Raw genomic sequence first — 20413 nt, 5'->3', positions numbered from 1 at the left:
TGCCAAAGAGAATTCCTCAGATGTTAGGAAGAGGCAAAACTTACAGGGCATTTGGTAATTAAGTGTAACTTAATGAACACCCAAGTACTGTTTTTCCTTACTGTCATTCATGTAACTGTCTTGTAGTTTTCTTATGACATTACGGCCTACTTTTCAATATGACCATGTCTTAATATCAAGTGTATCAAATCTAATCCTATGGTTTATTGTGGGCAACCCCAGTTGGTCTGCGCTGAGCTTTTTCCTCCCTTCTCAGTGAATGGAAGTTATACTTAGGCCCGGCTGGTGGCTTGAATCACCTCAATTTGTTCTGGCAATCAGAGGCAGCGGCTTCATGGGAAAGGCGTGAGGACCACTGAACATCACATTAGGACTGACCTCAAGCTGAATGTAAAAGGCTCCAACCTTTCTGCCAGGCCAGCAGAGCATGTGCAAACAGATTTGCTGAAGTGCAAAATGGTCCAATGATTTAGAGCAAGACTTGTTCTCTTTTCTTTCTCTCCCTCTCTCTCTCTCTCTCTCTCTCTCTCTCTTCTTTCTTTAAAAATGAAACAAGATAGCAGACAGGCTGGTATAATCTTAGCAACATCTGTTGCCTTTCACAAGGGTCTTGGTTGAGCACAATAACTTTTCAAAAGGGGACTCACGTCCTGTTGAAAAGGGTAAAATAAAAGATCTCAACTGAAGGGAGTATGGCCATGTTGCCTCAGACCCACTTGAATCTTTTGTGGTTTCTGTCAGAACGAGTATAAAGAAAGTTTATTTTCCTCTACTTCCTGATGAAACTGCCAGAAAAATATTTATTTATAATATTTATATTATTTATATATATATAAATAAATATATATAAATATATATATATATTTTTTTTTCCCCAATTAGTGCTTAAAGCCCTTAAAGAAATATAGAAAAGTTACATTTCAAACTCTTCGTTTTCATTCCCAGTGATATCTGAACTTTAAGCTCGGTTAATCAGAAATGTGAAGAAATTTATGCTGTACGTTTTATCATGTCTGTTACTTTTGGCCTTTCTTACTAAGTTAGTTTTATACTTTTTCCTACAGTTTGGGAGCAATAGGAAGGTTCTTTTTTGTGAAAATGAATATTTCACACTGATTATTTTTCCCTTCAACGTGACCTGTTCATTTTACCCTGCTTATCTAATGATGGGTTACAGTAAACATTAACTTGGGATAATTTATAGAGAAAAAGTTACCTGCTTTTATTTGCAAGATGAGCAATTTTGTTCATTCCAACCATCACGTACTTTCACATCAATGAGGATGCAGATGCAGCTGATGTGTATATATATCACCTGCTGGCTTCTGTTTTGTAAAACAAAAATAGAGTTATATATATCATACATATATATTCTAGGTATTTCTATTGTTTTGTATTTGTTTCATATGCTTCTCATTTCCTTTTATATATAAAAATATATATATATATTTACACATATATAGAGAGATATATATATACACACACACACATATATATATAGAGAGAGAGACAGAGAAAGAGAGAGACAGAGAAAGAGAGAGACGGGGGGTCTCACTCTGTCACCCAGGCTGGAGCGCAGTAGCACTCACTACACCTCACTACAACCTCCACCTCCTGGACTCAAGCACTTCTCCCACCTCAGCCTCCAGAGTAGCTGTGACTACAGATGTGAACCACCATGCCAGGCTAATTTTCTTATTCTTTGTAGAGATAAGGTTCCTCTATGTTGCCCAGGTGGGTCTTGAACTCCTGGGCTCAAGGGATCCACCTACTTCTGCCTCCCAAAGTACTGGGATGATATTTTTGGTATTATTGGTATCTTTATTAATAATATATGTTTTTGGAGTTATTATTTTATTAATTATATATGTTTTTGGAGTTATTCACATAATTTTGAAAATATATTTAAAGACAACATCTAAAGATGTAGTTTATGCTTATCAAGATAATAATAGATTCGTATATGCTTTTAATACTGATGAGCCTTGTCCTATTATAATAAGGACATAGAGATTAGATGAAAATATCTAAATTTATACGTCTATTAAAAAATATGTAATGGATCTTTTGATGCTCAAGTTATTTTACCAATATAGTTTATTAATACATGATGTTTTAAAGTATTATTTAAAATGCCCTTTAAACTTACAAAAGTGAGTGTATTTTATTTCATAATTAAAATGTTAATGCCTGAAAAAGTTAAATTTTTTTGTTTAAATGCATTATTATGCTTTCAGTGCTATTTAAATATGTGCCATTAAAAATTTGTGCTTCTTATGACTCTTTTCAGTAATTATCAATTTTTAAAAAATTTTTATACGAAAAGTAAAAATAGCAAAACAAGGTCAGTATAAGAAGTAGAAATGGAGAAATACAAGATTATGTACTATAAATGTGGAAAATATTCTTGGAATAAGCAAAACAGTTGCATTTTTTAAAGAAAAGAATTTTTACAAACTGGGTGGCATTCATTAACATCTAGACCATCTTACTACTAGGAGAGAGGATATTAGAATTACTTAAGAGAGTTTCATAACTAGTCTTTACTGAATGGGATGATTCATATTTTGCTTTTCTTGCTTCTACTAAAGTTATCTAAATGCTTTCAAAGTTTTCCAGGCTTTGCCAAGAAAACAACAGATTTGCCAAGCCTGGAAACCTTTGAAAGCATTCCATTTTACTTAAAATGGAAAAAATAAAATTGGTCAAAAGTAATTTTCAAACTCATAAACAGTAAGGTAGACATGACCTAGTGGACGGTACTCAAGGTTTCCAGGTATGTAATAATGCAAATGGGCTAGTACTGAGGTTTCCATTCACATCAAATACACACTGCACACAACTGTCATACACAAGGATGATAAGATCTAATTACGTCTAATGGTTAAATGACAAAAATAAAAACCACTTTAGGCTTTGACGTCTGCCTGCTTGTATATCTTACCTTTGATATTATACTAGTAATTCTAGACTCACATGCCTACAGAAGCCCGACGGCTAAATTAAGGGGTAAGTTGACTATGGTGAACTGGAGTATACATGGCCCATTTCAAAGAAATAGACAATCCTGAAGTTCAATCACAGATGATATTATCAAAATGAAAAGCCAGATATGGTCAGATTTTCACTGAGTTTAACAGAAGTAAAAAATAGAGTGTTGCATGCATCATCTTTCAATGACAAACCCTACAAGACACTTAAAACTCTTAAAAAAAAAAAAAAAGCACTGTGTGGGCCAAAGTTTATCTGCAGGTTGGGTGAAATCAGAACTGTTAGCTGCCACATCTTGATTAAATCAAACTATAACACCTAAATATTATTTGCCTTACATTTTTTTGAATTCATTCAAACATGGGACTCACGCTAGACAAATTTCAAGGTCAATTAATGAACAGTCTTTTGGGGATTAAGAGAGACATCTTGGCCGGGCGCGGTGGCTCACGCCTGTAATCCCAGCACTTTGGGAGGCCAAGGCAGGTATATCATGAGGTCAGGAGTTCAAGACCAGCCTAGTCAAGATGGTGAAACTCCATCTCTACTAAAAATACAAAAATTAGCCAGGCGTGGTGGTGGGTGCCTGTAATCCCAGCTACTCGGGAGGCTGAGGCAGAGAACTGCTTGAACCCAGGAGGCAGAGGTTGCAGTGAGCCGAGATCACGCCACTGCATGATGGGAGATACAGCAAGACTCCGTCTCAAAATAAAAATATGAATTATGACTTATATTAGTATTTAAATGAAATTTCAAGGTGTGATTGAGAGCCACATCTACAGAATTATTTATAAAAACATTTATAATTTTTAAATAAATTATTTATTAAAATACTTAGTTTTTAATAAATAATTTATAAAAAATTTATAAAATTATTTATAAACATACATTCAATTTTTACAATTGTAAATTCACTATAGTACAAGCTATAACAAATAATTCAAAACAAGAAAGGCTACAACCAAGCTCTTATTTCATTGCTTAGAAAAGCTAGGGAATGTGAACAAAAGTCCTATTTGGTATTTGAAATACAAAATATCAAATAATAATGGTCTGAATATCTAGGATCTTTAGGAATCTTGCTTTGAATATTGCTGTGTGGATCAACCAGGCTTCATTACTGGGTTTAGATTCTTATATCCATACATGAAGTTTGCCATGAGGTCATAGATCAATTCCTTTAATTCCTTTACTTTTGTAAACTTCACTTTTGTCACTGATAAAATAAAAAGAAATATGCGCGTCTTCAAAGATGTCTTATATAGGCCATTTCATTCATATGGTATGGAGCTCAATTATCTTCGGTGGCTACCTCTGGTAATTCAGTTGCTTAACGAGGCTCATTAACCCTTTTAGACCATTATTTGTACTCATAACTATATTTGGAAGTAAATTGTTACATTACGTACTGTAAGTATAACATTTTTCTGCCAGTGTTAAATGTTAAATAAAAAGCCCTAAATAAATAAATGTGGCATAATGATTGTTCATTTCCATCAAAACTTATTCTCACATAAATACACAAATAGGCTAGAAAATACTGCGTTTATTTCGTTTCTTAGATCTATTTGTTTATGTTGGTTCTAATATACAACATTGCTCTGAATGAATTAGTGTTTTATTTAATCTTTTATAGGCTGGAGCCCTCCCTCAATTCTGAATTTAGAGTAATCATGTTGCTAGATAAGGATAGAGTGAAGGAGATGCTTGCTACAACCCTTTTTAATCATTCAGACCTAAAAGTGGAAAGTGGAGACACTTGCAGTTCACAAAGATAATGACTGCCTCAGAATTCACCTTTGTGCACAAAGTAGTTCAAGTTCATAAAAGGATTACTGCTCTTCACCACAAGTATCTTCTAGGGTGGCAGTATTTCAATATTTTATTAAACATCCTTCTCTTCCTAAAAGTTCACCTTTGAATAAACTGGCTTATTTTATCTAATCTTTCTTTCTCAGGTATGTAGTTTTCTTCTTATATTTTTTCCCCTTCTGAATTTTCCTTTTGAATATGAGTTTAGCCTCAAAGTCACATACACCAGGGAGTTGTACTCGGCTCAATGCATCAGCTGGAAGTAGGGTCATTTCTACATGCACATTTTATGTGTGTTAGGAGAGCACTAAATAAAATTGAGTGGCACCAGCTATAAAACCTGCAGAACCCAGGGCAAACCAGCTCTCTGGATCTACATGTGGGGAGCAATCAGGTTAGTTCTTCTGAGAAAAAAGCAGTGGGCATGGAGTGGAGGGGGGAAACAGTACTCCAAGTACAAACACAGGTGAACCGAGTGAGTGCACGCTTAGGAAGCTCTCTTTCTGTTTAGGTGAGTAGAGAATTATATATACCTCATTTTAGCTTTAAAAAATTACATTAATTCCTCATGCTTCTGGAAGATTAAAGTTCTCTGAACATTCTTTCAATTTTCTGCTGTCCCTTCCTGTCTGTATCCAACTCATGTTTCAAGCCTCAAATGAAATGTCACATTGGTTAATGGTTTTAGTACTCTGCAATAGCAAGTGCTATCTTCCTCCTTCAAATTCCATACCCTACTGCTTGCTATTTGCTTACTGAGTTTAGCCTAATCTTTCACTTTTATGTATTTTAGTTACATTCGTGCCTGTACCTGCTTGGGGTCTTGGTCTTACTTTCCTCGGTAGATCTCTCAAGTTTTGGCATAGAACCTGCTACACAGCACATACTTAAGACATATTTGTTAAATGAATTGAGATGTTGCAAAAAATCTACTTTTTAAAAAAGATTCTATGGCTTACGGCAAAGTGAAAGAGAAACGCTTAGCAGAAATTTGCATTATTTTTTTTCTCTCTCTCGAGGTTTTAGAAGGCTTTTACGGAACAACTATAATTCAAGAGACAGTGTTGCCCTAGCTGTATTATTTCTGACCATTTTGATTTGAGCTGCTTTTTTTCTTTTCTTTTTTTTTTTTTTTTTTTTTTTTGAGATGGAGTCTCACTCTGTTGCCCAGGCGGGAGTGCAATGGCACGATCTCCGCTCACTGCAAGCTCCGCCTCCCGGGTTCACGCCATTCTCCTGCCTCAGTTTTCCCAGCTGAGCTGCTTTTTAAAAATAATTTTTGTCCCAACTATTCTGAATCCAGAGATACAACCACACATCAGTGGTATCATATGCTATTTTAATAAGTAAGTGTTCTCCTGCTTTCACATTTGACACCATATTGAAATCACACGTTTATCTGTTTGAGTTTGTTCTTCAGAAAGAAAATATTGAAATTTGACAAGTAGTGGAAAAATTAAACTCCTACCTTAAGATGTTAACCAATGACCCAACCATCACAGATTTTCCCACGCCTGAAAAGAAGCCCTAAGTATCTGTAGGAGAATGGAATAATAATAGGAACAACTTCGTTTGCTGAGTACGGGGCTAAAATGGACTTCTACCCTTGCTTTCCAACCCCACTAGGTGTCCTTTCATTCCATTTCTTTTCTGAAGGATTTTTCTAAGTGGTTCAGGGAAGGAATAAGTTACCTATAAACTCCCAGCTGAAGCACTATCTCTGGTAGCACGGGCTGAAAGCTCCACAGAATTCTTCCATGAGGATTTGCACTTACCTTCTGCCAGATTACACAGTGAAATTCCTTAGATCCCATCAAACATCTTTGCCTTTTTTTTTTTTTTTAGATGGAGCCTCACTCTGTCACCCAGGCTGGAGTGCAATGGCATGGTCTCGGCTCACTGCAACCTCTGCCTCTCAGGTGCAAGGGATTCTCCTGCCTCAGCCTCCTGAGTAGCTGGGACTACAGGCACGTGCTACCACACCTGGCTAACATTTGTATTTTTAGTAGAGATGGGGTTTCACTATGCTGGCCAGGCTGGCCTCAAACTCCTGACCTTGTGATCTGCCCACCTCGGCCTCCCAAAGTGGCCTGAGCCACTGCACCCGGCCATCTTTGCATTTTCTAAATATTTCTGTGGTGCCTAAGCAGCTCCATTATTCTATGAATATTTTAGAGTTCTTTAACTGAGTGGTATATTCTCCAAGTAAGTATTCATTTTTGTGCAAAACTGAATTTTTTGGATAATGAAAGAGGAGACCTTGAGTGTATCCTAAGAAGCAAAATGGTTGTATTACCTCAGATTTTGGATTTTTCTAGTTTAGTTACTCTATGAAGTGGCATGGTCATGAGTGATGCTGTTTGGGGGTTCCCTCCGTGATGCCAATCTTAGGTACCAACATCTTTCTTCTTTTAGTGATTATTTATGCTCCATTAGTGATAACTCTAGTCAAAACATCTTTACATCTATTTATATTTTCTGACTATATCCAAGGAACTTTCATATAATACCAGGGCCACGACTAGAGTCCAGGCCAAGGTTTTTCTCAGCAACTGGATTTCTAAAACAACTTCCTAAACATTTCTTAGGGGCTAGGGTGTATCTTCTAATGCAAATGTGATCACCATTGTTCTTCATAACACTCCTCAATAGAGTCTCTTTGTCCTCGCAGCACATTCCAAACATTTTTCCTTCATTCAAGGTTTTTCATCATATGGCTCCTTTGTTGTACTCCCATGCGTGACATTTTGTGCCCACCTCATCACGTGGTGTGTGGAGATGTATACACCTCTTTATTTTCACAGTAGATTGAGAAGTTCCTGAAGAACTAAATCTTATTCATCTTTGTGTTCCCATGCCCTAGTTGAGGAATCACATAGCAGGGGTGCACTAAATGGCTACCTTGTGCTAGAAGTCCTTACTTTCTAGAAGAAGGAATCATATCTAATTAGATGAACTAAATTGAAGGACACAGATACCCTCAGAAAAAATGTTAAGCATTAAATACAGATTTTCATTATTATTCTCAGTTAAAGTAGGAGAAACATTCACAAGAAACCATAAGTGGCCCCACGTTTTGCGACCTTTTGAGGCCTTATGGGGAGAGCCTCCTACCTTCTGCCACATCTCTGTTTTCCTACCTGAGGTTCTCCAGAATGTTTAGAACTACTTAGTTCTCAAGGATTACATCTCTTCTCTTCTTAGCTACCAGATACCAGGCCTATGTCTTTGGCTTTAGAGTAAGATCATAATGTTATGAATATGAATAAAATCTGATCAGTAATCTCATAAGAAAGTACTTGCTTGCATCGTATCTACTTTGTGTGATAAAGCATCTAAGAATATACTTTTCATACCAACAGAAACCATGACAGAATTCTCCTACATTTTACTGATTCCTCCTTCTCCAAAATATAGTTTCAGTGCAGGTAACTTTTCTCAATTTAATCAAGACAGTGAAAATAAATTAAAAAGAGGACTTTTTAAAGTAGGGTAGAAAAGGGGACATTTATTCAAATAATGCTATATACAACACTAAAGACATAAAGCCTTCAACTGAGGGAATTTGAAAATAGATACACACGTAAGGATAGAAATATTATAACATACATTTGAAATGTATAAGAAAACATGAAATTTTGTAAGTAAGACATTATGGCTTGCATTTGCAGTTCAAGGAATCTTAAACAACTGGCAGTGCCTTGGTTGGCAGTGCCTTGGGATTCATCTACTACAGTTTTTTGTTGTTGTTGTTTGTTTTTTGTGTGTGTGTTTCTCAGAAAACCGGGTCTTCTAATCAAACCGGAAATTGTGAGAAAAAGAAAGGAGAGGAGAAAGGACCTAATAGAACATGTGTTGACCCTAAATTTGACAACAGCTTAAGCCCGGTGAACTCTTATTTGCTGTTCTCGATGCTGGGCTTCCTCCTCAGAATAAAATAGAAACATCTTTCAGAGGCTGGAAGACCTAGAAAGATCTATTCCATGTCCATTACTACAACATAATCCATCGCCATTCTCCTCCCCGTCTGCAGTACACACATCCAACCCCTTCCTGCCACAGACATTCCCCTTGTTTATTCTGCCTAGATCATTCTTCCCTCAGAGCTGTACAACGCTGACTCATTGTCATCATTACGTCTCAGTCTATGTGCCATCTCCTCAGAAAGACCCATCCCCAGCCTCCTTAGATAAAAGGCGTCCCTTGGTTACTGTCTGTATTATTCCCAGTTCTTACCCTTGCTCTAGGTTGTGCCTTTCGGTCAAGAAGAATCTAGGCCTCCCTCTAAGACCAACAGCTGTTAATGTGGGAACCAGGGCTAGAATTTTGGTTAAGTGAAATTACTTCACCTGTTTTGGATTCTGTAGAGGTTATTGTTTGAGGAAATTTGTTAAAAAAGGAAGGCACGTAGAATGGTTTAAGAAGAAAGCATGCATTTGGAATCAATATTTATGTGTAGTTGTAAGAAGAGAAAAAATATGAAAACTTGAGGAAAAATACATTTTTCTTAAAGGGCCTCAATATATTTTCCTTTTCTATGCAATGTCCTTTGATCAAAACAAGCCAGTAGATGAAGACAGTGCAGTTTCTGATTCCCAATCACAACATGACCTCCTATAGATAAACAACCCAGGCAATCCATGAGCAGTTTAAAAATAGCTTGACATGGTCAGATTTGTGATAAATGCTAGATGGGATACAAACACTTCTTTATTCAAGAAATGCTTACTATGGGCCAACATGTGCTGTGTCTTGCTGATATTGAATATTAATTACTGCCCTCCTGAAGCTTTTAGTTCAGAACAGTTATAAGAAAAAGTCTCATCCCAGAAGTCAGTTCATAGGCAAAACAAGGCAAATATATGTAACGTTACCAGAAAAATCTAAAGTTGATCTAAAGATTGTACTACATGAGCCAGAATAATTGAGCATTTTAACACAGAAAAGTATTTCAAAGAGCTCAAAGATGAAGCCAAGGTTTGATATCTGGGTACCAGGTGAACGATAGTGCCCCTGACAGAAAAGAACATACAGGGAAAATTCAAGCTAATATCTAAGAAAAGATACGGAGGTCTTTTCTAAGCATCTTGAATTTGGGTGATGGCTGACAGCTGAGTGGAAATGGACCATGAAATGGTCATCCAAGCAGCCCTGGATCTGGGGAGTTTTGGGGTTGTAGTCAGAACTTTTAAAATGCATAATGTTAAGTAAACAACATAGGATGGTATCTGGAACTTAATAGGAGTCCAAAATTGCTGTTAGAATTATTAGCATAGAATTTGGTTTTAAACATTGACTAAATTGAAAGGGCGAGCTGGGGGAGGCATGGTGCCAGTTAAATGACCAGGAGAGGCTGGACTGGGGACAGAAAAGTGTGCTTGACTGCACAAGAAATCAGAGATAATAGCACGGACAAGTACAAGCCCATGTAACTGGTATTCGAAGAATTACTGCTAAGGTTAAGTAAGAGTAAGTGCGTAACAGAGAGAGGACACTTTCCATTGGTAGAGTGAGAAAAATGAAACGAACGTAGTTGGAAATGATCTCTTCCCCCTCCTCACCCCTATGACAGAACACCCAGTCATCAGATTAAAACGAGCACCAGAGCAGGGGAAAACAAAGCGAGCTCAACTCCAGGGACTGCACCGTGCTCTAAAGAAAAGACCAGATCCCCTTCCTTCCTTTTTTCCTTCCTTCCACACCTTGCAAGGGTCCTCTGCCCCGCCCTGCGAGTAAATCATACACTTTGGAAGTTTTGCATTAGAGAGCCCAGCTGGAGAGAAAATTGTCTGCAAGAAAAAAAAAAAAAAATAGAACTAGGGCAGTCCGAGGAGATTGAAAGGGCAAAACTATCAAGCAAGAAAACTGTAAGTTCTGATTAGTTTTATGACTTTGCCTTCCTGCCTCAGGAGCTCAATTGATCACGGCTTTCACGACAGGCTAAGGTGGGTGTTAGGGGGGCAGCTTGAAAATACCCTCAAAACTCTCCTCCAGCTCCGTGCTTTCAGATGCAAATGCCTCGCGGAGAGATGGATGGGCTGCAGCCCCTCCTACTTTCACCCCTCTTCTTTATTTTCCTGCGAAGGAATCCATCTGTACAGATCTGTCAGGCGGGAGGTGGAGGAGGGTGCGCGCGTGTGTGTGTGCGCGCGTGGCGGCCGAGCGGCTCAGTCTTCGCGTTCATTTCCAGTAGCCCCAACCGGGTCTCTGGGAGGCGCGCAAGTCTCAGTGGTTCCCCGGGCCGGCCTCCGACGGCACTGACAGCGGGCGCCCGCCGCCCACCACCGTCGCCCTCTTCTCCTCCCTCTTCGGCCCCGGCTCCAGCGCGCTCTCTGCTGCTCTCCCGCGCGCCCTCTCGCCCTCTCTCCGGCCGCGCGCTCCCGCTGGCTCCGGACCTTGCGTCTCAGCCGCCCGGGCGAGGCGGAGGGGCCCCTTTCAGCGAGCGGAGACAGCGGGCCCCGGGCGCCCGAGGCCGGGGCAGGGTCCCCGCGCGCCGCGGAGTGGGCTGTGATTGGAGGAGGAGCCCGTGCCGGGCGGGCCCGAGCGGGTGTCGAGCCGGTGCCTCCAGTCTGCCCCGCGCGCGGAGCTGCGCGCACTGGGTCCCCAAGAGCCCGCGGGAGCCCGGCAGCGGAGCGCACGTCCTTTCGGATGCACACGCCCGGGTCCCTGGCGTCTGACGCCGCGGGGAGGGCAGCGAGGCCCCAGGTGAGTGTGCCTGGCTGCGCGGGGCTGGGGAGGCGCCGCTGGGCAGATGTGCGCCCTTGCTGTGCGCCTTTGGAAGCAGGACTAATCAGTGAGCGGAGAGCGGGCGGGGATGTCCGTGCCGGAGTTTCCCTTGGCGTCCCCAAGTTACTGCGTGTTGCCGTGAGACGTGGCTCTGCAAGGCAAGACAGGCTTGTGGACGGAGCCGGGGGCGTTTGGCCCGGAAAGCGGGTGTTGACAGACACCAGGTGCGACACGAGGAGTAGTAGTTGAGGGTAAGAGCAAATCCTGGCACTCTCCAGGTGCAGCGGCAAACATGGGCAGGCTGGAGCACTCTCCTCAAAGAGGAACACAAGCAGGCTCCTCCCTCGACCTCGGACTGATGGGGGCACAACTCCGCGCCGGCTGTGCCGCCGGGTTCTGCAGAGGTCTGAGGCTGGAAGGGGGTATGCGCCGCTGTGGGCAGGAGTCCTTTGAACCATCCGCTCTAGACACCTTTTACCTTTCGTGAAGGTGGAGCTCACTTCGGGGTGCCTTGCTTTTTTCCTCTGTAATTAGTATTCTGCTGATCTGGTTCATCTGCATCCTGCGTCCCCTTCGCCTGGCAGTACCTTAAGTGTGCGCTGGGAAAAGGGCGCCCTGCTTCTCTGAAGGCATGGTGGACTTCTTCATGGGTGCGCATGGTACACTGCTAGTTGCTGGTATTCAACCTTCCAGTGTGGATTAATGAGAAAAGACCCGTTGTTCTGTACCACTTCACGTTTTAGATCGTTAGCCCTACGGATTTCTTAAATGTCATAGTTCAGGTGAGTAAAGATTGGCAATGAGTTCACCCAGCACTGGGCAAATGGCAAGCTGTTGAGAAACCATCAAGGATTGGGTGTATCAAGGCTTTGGAGATCTGTAAACTGAACTAGGAATGTACTTATAACATCTTTTGCTTTGCAATAAATATCTTGCCTCTACTAGATCGTTTATTAAGTGAGACCTTTATGTAAGACTTGTCCTCGTAATTTCTGTAACTACCAGACAGGTGTTCAGATCATTTTTCATAGAGAAGTAGATAAACAGAACTTTATACCAAAAAAAAAAAAAAAACCACGAAAAATGTAAGTGACTTGTCAATATATGGCCCTTGCCAAGTGACAAGTATGGTATGTATTTTTAAAAGCAGGTAACACCTCACACAAAATATGTGTATTTTAAGAGTTTAGGAGCAGTAGCAGTCTTTTGCTAAAGGAAAGTTTGCATAGACACAATATCTAAATAGTTTTAAGAGTGTCTTAATAAAGGCAAATTGTTAGGGGAGAAAAGAGCTAAGAAAAAAAAAATTACATTTGAAGCTTTCAGTAACTCACCAAGAATTACTTCTTTCCTAACGAACTAGTTAGAGTTTGATTTACCTAAGATATTTTCTTGTTACTATATGTCAAGGGGAAATGCATGAAGAATCCTTTTCTTTCTTTTTAAGGCTATTTGGAACAGTATGAATTAAAATGCAAAAGAATTGAGGCAGGTAGGAAGACTGGCAACTTTGTGAAAGTCTTGCTTCTGTGTTAGTGTTTAATATGGAGTGGGGCAGCAGAGCAATTAGGTAACATCCAACGTTAATAGTCTTATCTGGGAAAGCTAGCCGAGTCTGTCTGAGGAAAGAAAAATAAAGAAAACAATACTCAGTGGCACAGACCATCACCCTGCTAAAAGCTATTAAGGTTTGCAGCTTTAATAAAAGGGCATTGTGCATTTACAACGTGAGATATTATTGTAATTAAGGGCTGCAAGAGGTCATTAGAATTGTGTTAACAATCACTTGACAGACTCACAACTCTTCTTAAGTCTTCTTTTATTGATTTAATAGCACAGAGCTTTTTCCTTTCTTATAAAAGGATAATTGTAAAGCATCTATATTACTGCAATTTACCCTTGAATTGACTCTAGTGTTTAGTGTCCAATGAAGAAGAGAGGGTGGAGAGCACGCGGAGTTGGCCACTGTTCAGCCTTCCTTGGCCTAAAAATCAAATGACTGTCTCGCCTCGGGCACTGTTTCTTTACTGGTTTCCCTGTTATTCAGCATTTTGCTTTTTTGGTGGCAAAGCTGATATAAACTCCTCAGAGTGTGTGCTGATATGAGGAAGTGAATACATTTTTGTGTTGAGCAAATACTTTTGTCAGATCTTTCGGAAATACTTTATAAAATACTAAACTCACAAATTGTTCTGTGCTGTGGATATTTATTGCTGAATGATTCCAATCTTCCTGGGTTTTATAAGGTTTTACATTTATTGCTTTGATAGCTTGTATCACATCACGGTTCTCTCTCTTTTACACACACACAAATGTCTTTAACTTGATTGGAAGGCTTCATAGCCTTAGCTTAAATTGGAAGTTTCAGGAACTTCTAAAATAACTAACATGCATTAGTTGATTGCAAAGGGATTGAGATGGAAGCTTTTTCTTCCTTGGATGAAGGAATCAGATGCTACTTGGTGGGGTGATAAAGGGGAGCTGAGGACAAGGAAAGAAGACATGTGATCAGAGTCTTGTGTGTGACCATCTCCCCAGCGTCTGACAAGCAGAGGATCTAGCTGTAACCAGCAATACACGAGTGCCTCCTCTGGGGATTTGCTGGTTCTGCAGAAAGATACCCCTGCAAGCACTTCCCCCTTGTTATTCTGTGAGTCTCACAGATAAAATTACCAGTGCAAATGAATATGCAGACATCTGTCCATATCTTCATTTCAGATTATAGTATAGATTTTCATTCGGGTAGAATCTCTTTTCTGCTATTTTGCAAAGTGTTTATTGAAACCTGATGACTTTTGTTGAAGTCACATAAATCACACGTGGCACAAGGTAAATACAAGGGTAAATTAAACATTAAAGTTGATACCGCTAAGATTTCTTGTAAGAATAAATTATAAAAAAACTCTCTGGATATAATTTTACCGTTTTGTTATTACATAAATCATTCAGAAAGATTGTGCCTTGTTACTTTGTTTACTTTTTAATTTACAAAGGCTTCTTCTAGTTAATTATAAACTCGTTTCCCCTTTTTAAAAATTCCTTTCACCCATGGCAGAGGTTGTGCTTGGTTGAAATTGAGTCTGTAATCCACTTTGAGAAGTTTTCTTTCTATGTTTGATAACCAGATGCACACTACAGGCTATGTGATTCATTTCCAGGGCCCCTGCCTGCATATTTAGGCCAGTTAACAGTAGGAGGTTGTGGTCTGTAGTTGTAATGTTATCTGGCCCGGGGAGCTAATGGATTTGATCACAGTTTCTTTACGTGAGAAGTCACATATCACAGAGAGTCCCCAGCCTCACTAATTAAAATGTAAAAAATTATACCTTTTAAGTAGAAAAGAGAGGGCTCTTTCATCAAAATTAAAATTATTGAATGTAATGTTAAACTTTAAATGGCATTCAGATGAAACAAATTAATGTTCATATATGACTGTACTGGAAACTGAAGATAGCAACATTAAGTTTAGGATGATTATAATGGGAATATCAGGAGCAAGCAGTCATCTCAAAATATAGGACTTATATCACCAACTGAAAGGGTACAATTGGAATGATACTTATTTTGCCAAACAAAATGGCCCCATATATAGATTTTTCTGTCCTAACATACTGTCCTGAGTTGGTACCCTATTTCTAAAATGTTCGCTAGGCTGTTGTTTAAATTTCAGTGGAAATAGTTAGCTACCTTGTGTCATAATGTAGTAGGAAGTTATTTTTGGATTCCAGAGTTGTTTAGAAGGGAAAAAGCAATTTTAAATTTGGATACAGCTCACACTTCATTTTTTTGTAAGATAGAAACATACAGCCCTAGACAATAGGTTCCTTCACCCTTTCTTCTTAGTCTGCATTCTCCGCCCTTCTGTATGATAATTATGGTTACCATTACCTCCTTAGAAAATTAAAACTTATGGTCATATAAAAATTTAAGTACAATCAAATCTACTTTGTTTGGCTTTTAGGAAAGATGGTTTCAAAGATCACACATTGCAAAAGCACTCATTAGCAGAATGAGCAATTTTTAACAAATACTTGAAAACACTCATTACATCCAGTTATGCAATGGCTATTGGATCAGTACCTAGCTGTGTGACCTTGGGCATTTCACTGGGAATCTGTAGATTTCCATTGTATTCAAAGTAAAGAAAGGGCTACTTTGTTTTTTTTAACATCTATTGCAGTTCAAACATGTCATCAATCTGTGGTTCCACCACTTTGGGAATCTTCAAACTTAAGGAGCAGCAGAATTTGAGGATTTTAAAATGTTTTTCCTCTAACATGAACCCTAATGAAAACCAAACTATTACATTCTTCAGTATTGAAATAATCTCCTCTTTATTTATGTCTTAGACACTGTCCTGAATAGTGTGGCTGGTAGTGTTGTGGTTCCAAATAAAGTGTGGCTTCAGCTCTGAAAACACTCTGTCCCGGACTATTTTCTCTCTAGTGTTGTATTCTGACATCTGCTCAGTCATGCATGAGAGGGAATTAGAACATATTTTCCCCCTTTGGCATTCCCAAAAATGTATTAAGCGGTTCTACATTAAAAATAGGCAAAAGCAACAACGGATAAGTACTACCCTTTACACAAAGTAGACTACTCTAACTTTGTGGACTGGGATAAATCACAGGGAGGACGTCAGTGGTAACAGGTGGAAGCTGTACTGGGGACATGAGCAAATGAAAGTCTTCAGAGAAGACAGTGGATGAATCAGGAAGCAATCTCTTCATTGAATTTAAATAAAACCATTGATTACCCAAGGAATTCCTAAAAAGAAACAGAGTTCTTCTCCCAGACTACACAAAACAAACAAACAAACAAACACACTAGTAAATAGAAGGTTGGTCTTAAAACACTGGTAATATCTTGCATAGTTCCCTTGCTGTGGAATGCTGTCATTTCCACGTTTAAACATGTGCATCTTTCACCTTACTTAGAGATTCATTAAAAACATGCTGCTGTCTAAATGTAGTTCATCCTTAAAGCAGTCTTGGAAATGATAGTTTACTCCCAATAGGTCAACAAGATTTTTTATATTTTGTTGCTATTATTCCGACTGTGATTTCTTGTACTATTATGTTTCAGAGGTCAGCCAACAAAATGTCTCAGGGAATATCAGTTAGATTCTGGAGGTGTTTGTCAGTCAACCATTATGGATTTTTTGATTCTTGTAGATTATTCTATTAAGTACACTGACAGTCCTCAAATGTCATTCCTACAGTTGTTTTTCTAGAAAATGCAAATAATTGAATTTATTTTCGGACTGCCATGCTCCATCTAGTCATAAACTATACCAGTTTTTAAAAGAGAGGCATAACTTCTTTAAATCAGCGTTACCAATTGACAGTAAGCTGTGTGTTAGTGTGGTATATATTAAGTATATTTCAAAACAGTTTCAGAAGACCTGAATCTGAGGCAGACTCCAGACAGCAGAGAGCATGAGCAGCTGCTCCTTGCCTCGAATTTAGAGAAACTTTGGTGGACTGTGGTCTTTAATTGTGATAAGTCATTGCTTAATTATATTGGACTGCAACAAACATTCCAGTTCAACTTTGAGTGCCACAAAACCAAAAAGAATCCTATATTTCCTTTAGTATAACTAATAGTTAGATATTATATTACATGTTATTTCTAGAAAGCATACAGCACTGTGCACTTTTTTAAAAAGCAGTCTAGAACATATGAATTAATTGGCAATTAGACATGTTTTTAAAACTACTCTTGTGGTGATATGTTAATGTGCAATGGCTGAATATGATGTATACTTGTTATGTTTTTAGCATGCTGACTTTAAATGGAACAGGTTCTGGAAGACTTGCAGTTTTGCTGATTAGTAATTGATATGCTAATGCATAACAGTATTTTTTTTTTTTTTGCATAGAAGGACCTTTAGTCATTGTTTATAAGTATGAAAACACCATTTGATTAAGAGCACAATAGTCACTTGACCTGTTAAAAGTGGTTTCCTAGAGATGTCAAGTGAAGTAGAAATTCCAAGAAAACTTTATAGTAATGAATTTGTTTTGGTAAAATAACATTAGCTGTTAAAGTTAAATGGATAATAAACAGTCTACTTGAAACTAATACACTGCCACTTAGTTTAACAAAAATAATTGGAACAAAATGGTAGCATGATCAAGCGATTTAATATCAAATGAATGTTGATTTAGTAAATACTGCCTAAGGGATTTTTACCTCTTCTTTTTTCTTTTTGCTTCAGTTTGTTCAAAATATATTTTTCAGTGTTTCATTTTATATTCTGATGATTAAGGTCTGTTATACTCATCACAGTACTACTTGTGATTTTCATGTATTTCAGTTTGTAAAACATGGGAAAATATTATAAATTGTTTTTTAAAATATAAGTTTTAGCCTTAAAATATCAGAGTAAATGAAATCATTTTAAATCTTCATCAGATTTTTTTTTCTTTTTCAGATTAATCATTTATCAAGTAGCGTACTACTCCCTCAGACATCTGTGATTTACCTCTGTGCCATTCTCTCCTCAGATATAACCTGTTCTTCTTGTTTTTCTCTTCAGAAATGTTCCATCTTGTTCCATATTATTACTGTCCAAAAGTTGATACAGATCTGTGGACATTCTTTCAACTGTATACCCATACATATTTTATATTCTTTCCTGCACTTTTAAAAAGGACTAGTGATAGTGACGAGGTCAGCTCTCCAAACCACATGCATGGATGCAGAGTACTCATTTTTTTCTGATGTGAATCTTGTTTTTAACTCCTGTATATGAAACTCAGATGGGAAAGGAGGTAGAAGAAAGAGAGAAGATAAACCACATAGACTTCTAAAGAGGGATGCAATGTTTTTGCTTTAGGGCACAGATTTGTGAGACAATATAAAATCCATTGTGAAAAGTCAACAATTTGTTACTCTGTACTCAAGTTCATTTAAATATAATAAAAGTTATTGTGGTGGCTTTCTACATGTTGATATTTGTGAGAATATAAAAAGCCTTATAAAGAGGTTATATAATATATGACAAAATTCTCAAGTTTAAGTTTGGGTTACTTCTGGTTGACAACCACAAAGAACTATAGGCTTTTTTAAATAATGCTTCAGAGCCCTTATTTCTCTCATGATACCCAGCTCAGGACAGAATGAAATCAGTTGAACTGCTATACTCGCCTTTCTCTTGAAAATGAGATTTGATTGAAAAGGAAGGCAAACATTCGTGAAAGACTGATAAGGAAAGGTGACACCTGACCTGAGGCCGTGCGACTCTTCCGCTGCTATAGAGGACATATGTTCCTGGCAGAGTTGGTTACTGCCAAAAATACTGGGGAACACATTACAAAACATCATCACTTCAGATCACAATGGTTCACACACTATTTTCTGATTTTCGAAGTGCACTCCACAAAGGGTATGACAGGTACATTTATCTCAAAAAAGAAAATTTCATCCTCTAATAATATACACAATGCCAGTTAAATATCCTTGTGCACTATGGTAGAATTTGGATCAGGGTAAAGACAATTTAGCTCAGGAGGTTGGCAAATACTTCAAATACTACAGAGAAATATAATGAAATTTTCTTGAAAGTGATTGTGACTTATAAACATGGTTGACTTACCAAGGAATTTGTATCTTGACTTGTTATATGGTTAACTTTTCATATTAAAAAATGAGGTTGATCATAATGAAAATGAGCATTGCATAGTTTCCGAATGTCAATTATATGCCTACTTCAGTCTTAGATGCTACAGATACAACGATAGGGTGGGTCTCCTTCTTCATCAAGGTTTATGTTTGTACTAGCTGCTTTTAAAAACCCTTGATTAAAATGAGTTGCACAATTATCAAGCATCTTCCCTTCACAGACATTATTTCAATGACTTTAATGTCACCCATGCCATGTTCTGTAAATCCCTTCTTTTATATGTTCTAGCTAGTTTGATAAATCCCCAGTCTTGTTGAATGGAAGAGAAATAATCTTCAAGAGCAAGAAGAGTACATTAAACACCTCTTCTTAAAGTGAATGTTGCATTTTATAAGCAAGTCAAATGTTTCTTTTACATTCTGCCCATTATCTTATTATTATTTTTTTTTTGAGACGGGATCTCTCTCTGTCACCCAGGCTGGAGTGCAGTGGCTCCCTGCAACCTCCACCTCATGGGTTTTAGCGATTCTTGGGCCTCAGCCCCTGAGTAGCTGGGATTACAGGTGTGTGGAACCATGCCCGGCTAATATATATATATATATATATATTTTTTTTTTTTAATTTTTAGTAGAGACAGGGTTTCACCATGTTAGCCAGGATGATCTCAATCTCCTGACCTCATGATTTTCCCACCTCGGCCTCCCAAACTGCTGGGATTATAGGCATGAGCCACAGCGCCCAGCCCCCATTATCTTTTATTATTAACAACATGTATTTTATCACAGCTTTAAAAGAGCTAACAAAATCAGTTTTACGTAATTGTCAAAAAGTAGAAAAGTAGGACCTGAAAAAATAATAGACTTTATAAGATAGTTGAGTTCAGCTGCTTCATTTTGCAAATGTGGAAAATAAAATCCCAGAGTGATCCAAGGTCATACAGCAAGTGGTGGAGCTCGTAGGACAGTGAATCCTGTGATCTTATCCCTAGTCCAGACTGTGTGCTTTGTTCCTCATCAGTAAACACCTAGTGAACTAAAATAAATTTCTCCAGTTCTGATATTTGTGTTTGATTTCTAAAAATTACAGAAGGCGTGCCTTTAAGAAATAAAGAGTTATATATAGTACTCTGGCGCCTTTGTATTCATCTTGATTTTTTGATTTATGACCATATGGTTCTCTGGAACCAACTACAACTATCAAAATGCTTTCACTTGGTGTAAGAGTTGTCTAAAACATTTGAACATAGATAACATTCCA

The 20413-nt window shown here is 38.3% G+C and overlaps 1 protein-coding gene across 2 annotated transcripts in view; it reads left to right on the top strand.

Annotated features, from left to right (window-relative positions):
* The first annotated feature begins 10619 nt into the window (after window positions 1-10619).
* The window catches only part of CDH7 (cadherin 7), a 130775-nt gene continuing 120981 nt past the window's right edge, over window positions 10620-20413 (top strand). Inside the window, 1 exon segment of one of the 2 annotated variants that reach the window (NM_001193994.2) lies at window positions 10620-10748. The gene's annotated coding sequence lies outside the window, so the exon portion shown is untranslated. 2 annotated transcript variants of the gene reach the window in all.

Source organism: Macaca mulatta, chromosome 18 (genome assembly GCF_049350105.2).
Source record: "Macaca mulatta isolate MMU2019108-1 chromosome 18, T2T-MMU8v2.0, whole genome shotgun sequence".
Lineage (NCBI taxonomy): Eukaryota > Metazoa > Chordata > Mammalia > Primates > Cercopithecidae > Macaca > Macaca mulatta.
Note: the sequence above shows the minus strand (reverse complement) of the source record. Positions and strands in the feature narration are given on the sequence as shown.